The sequence below is a fragment of the Canis lupus genome, chromosome 14 (assembly GCF_048164855.1).
Source record: "Canis lupus baileyi chromosome 14, mCanLup2.hap1, whole genome shotgun sequence".
Classification (NCBI taxonomy): domain Eukaryota; kingdom Metazoa; phylum Chordata; class Mammalia; order Carnivora; family Canidae; genus Canis; species Canis lupus.
In genome coordinates, this window is record NC_132851.1 from 22,703,251 (window position 1) to 22,706,586 (window position 3,336).

Here is a 3,336-nt window from a genome sequence, read left to right on the forward strand (position 1 = left end):
AACTGGCTGATAGTGATGTTTGTGCTTTCTATATATTTACTTATTTTCTATATCTGCTAACCTTGAAACATTGAAATATTCACCTGTAACTATGGATTTATTTAATTCTTTTCTTTATTTAAGTTCTAATAGTATTCATACATTTTGAAGTTATTTTATTAGCTACATAGCTGTCAACTGTTTTATTATTATATTATGACGTTATTTAGCCTTCTTTATCCCTGATAATATCCTTATTCTGGAATACTTTTTCTGATGGAAACACCACCACTAATAATTCTTTTTAAAATTTTTATTGTGTTTTTCTAGAATCTTTTCAATTCTTTTACTTTTAACATATATATTTTCAAATTTAAAGTGTTTTTTCTGTATGTAGCATGCAGTTGGTTCTTGGGATTTGTTTTTTATCAAATTTACTATCTTTTTTTTATTGATATGCTTAGATCAGAGGTTGATAAACTTTTCTGTAAAAGGCCGGATCATAAGGGTAGCTGCGTGGCTCAGTTGCTTAAGCACTGGACTCTTAATTTTGGTTCAGGTCATGATCTCAGGGTCATGAGATCAAGGCCACATCAGACTCTAGATGTGGAGCCTGCTTAAGATTCTCTCTCTCTCTCCCCCCGCCTCTCTCCCTCATGAACTCTCTCTCAAAGAAAATGCCAGATCATACCTATTTTCATGTTCTCAGGCCATTAGGTCTCTGTCATAACAAATCACTTCTGTCAGTGCTGTATAAAATCAGCTATAATTAATATGTGAACAAATGGGCATGGTTGGATTTGGCCTCAGTCTGCAGTTTGCTGACCCCTGATTTAGATCATTGAGATTTAATATGATTATTGATATGATTGAGTTAAAATCTTCTCAGCTGTTTTCTATTCATTTAATCTGTTCTTTGTTTCATTTACTTTTTTCTTCTTTTGGATTGAATATCCTTCCATTGTCTCATTTTATGTCTATAATCAGCTTGCTAGTTAGAACTGTTTTATAATAACATGTCCCCTTCAATAGATGTTGAATCTACAATATATGTATTTAATTAGCTGTGGTCTATATTCAAATAATATAGGGCACTGTAGCTGTAATCTAAGGACTTTAAACATATTCCAAATGCATTCCTCCTATCCATCATATGAATTTTGTATTACATTTTACTTTGACATATACTATAAACAGACGGATTTTCCAATTTTTTGAGTCATAATTAAGAGCAATTAAATGGAGAAAAGATTATTTTGTATTCCTTATTCCAACATTATTAATTTGTGTACATCTGCTGTTTTTTGTTATTGGATACATGCTAACTGAAGTAGTGGGATGGGAAGGGCATGCTAGGTTTCTTGATTCAACATCAATCTTAGCCAGGTATTTTTCTTTTAAGTAGACTCCACACCCAGCATGGAACCCAACATGGGACTTGAACTCATGACCCCGAGATCAAGACCTGAGTTTGGGTCAAGAGATAGAAGCTCAACTAACTGAGCTATCCAGGTGTCCGTAGGCACTCTCCTTTTAAATGTGTTAGTCAAGTCCAGTCAGTAGAAAGAGAGCTTAGAGTATTTGAAATGGGGATTTTTAATATAAGGAGTGATTAACTATGAGCAAGGAGTTACATATTGCTAGGAAATGAAAGAGACCTCAAAGAATATCATTGAGTTGTTGGGGAGTAACCAAGTGTGAAACAAATATGGAAGCCTGGGCTCTTCCCGAGGCTGGACTTCAGTCATTGTTGAAAAGGCTATAATTGCAGCCCATTGGATAGTGGAGAAGGCTCCTGAATTCCTCCTGGTCAAGAGATTTTCCACAGTTGGCATAGGTGCTTGTGGGATTAGATTGATGTGCAAAGCAGTATGAGTTTAGAATAGCATGTAAGAAATTCCCCCTTGGAGTTCCAGAAGGCCACATTGTGGGCAGGAAATCACTTTCTAAGGTGTTGAAAAAATATGCTGTGAATCTGTCATGGGGATGCTTTTGAACTTGCTGGAAAGCTAGCCAGGGTACAAACCAGATTCAAAAGAAAGCCACTGAGAAACAGCTGAGAAGAAAGGGAAGTATATGCAACTGTCTGGAAAGCTGGCTATGGAACCTGAAGAACTGAGTAACTGACCATGTGAGACACCACTGAACATGGGGAAGCCAGCTGGGCCACCCATGGAATTCAATGAGAATCTGCCCATATGGGTGGCTTCTAAACTTGTGAAGAAATTAGATGGATAACCCCTGGAACTTGCCCAGATATTGTTCTTGGGGAGAACCATTGGATTTGCCTCAGGGAAGTCAGGTGAGACATGTAGCACTCTCCATTGTGTGGAGTAGGAAATTCTGAACTAGCCAGTTGGGACTTCAGATCTTACTGGGTATCTCTGTAAGTGATGCTGCTGAACACCTTGGACAATCAACTATGAGAGCTGCCACTGAAATTCACTGAGAATTCACTCTCCTGGATGTCAGAACACTAGTCCAGCTTCCCAGCAGCAGAAAGAAACAAAGCACTTTAGAACCAAGATGAAAAGCTCTGCTTTCCCCGAGTGTCCCTCCAATGCCCTCTGCTGTTTAAACTTTTTTTTTAAAGTTCCATTATCATAATTGGCTGAATTTGGAGCTGAGAGGTAAGAAATTAATAAATGGTCCAGTCTATCCCTTGAGCCTAATCCTAAAAGGAGGATAAAATCAACCCAAACATCATCTTTGTGAATCTAGCTCTTGAGACCACTTATGGTACAAATTCTGTATTATGTAAGTTTCATCAGAGATGGAAACCACACAAAAATATTGAAGAATAATGAACTATTTCCAAGGCAATGACTACTAAAAGGGAATAAAAGAAAATCCTAAAGAACCATCTACAGCTGAGAGAAAGTACCCCAGGAAGACAGATTTTGAAGGAGATAATCCTTAAGCCTGGGATTCAGATTTCGTTGGAGGATACAGGGCTCCAGCACTATATCTGCTGAATTGCTTATGGTCCACAGCCTGTGAACTGAGTAGGTGGGTTAAAGACTACCAGCTGGCAGGACAGAAACCTCCCTCTGGAACACTGGTGATAGGAGGATGGTGAACAGAGAACCGTGGACCAGAACTGGAAGGCAGTGATTTTTTTTTCCCAAAAAGCTTATCAACAGACTGAGGTGGGCAGGCGGAAAATTCACCAGGAAGCTGTCAAGCTGTCAGGTATGTTGTTGAACTTACAGGGAACCTGCCTGGGTACCAGCTGGACTCACCAGGAAGTCACTGGGAAGATGCCAGCTAAGGGGAGGGTACTATGAAACTCTCTGGGGAGCTGTCTGGGGCTCCCAAGAAGGATCGAAAAAGATGGCCATGGGGGAACCTCTTAGT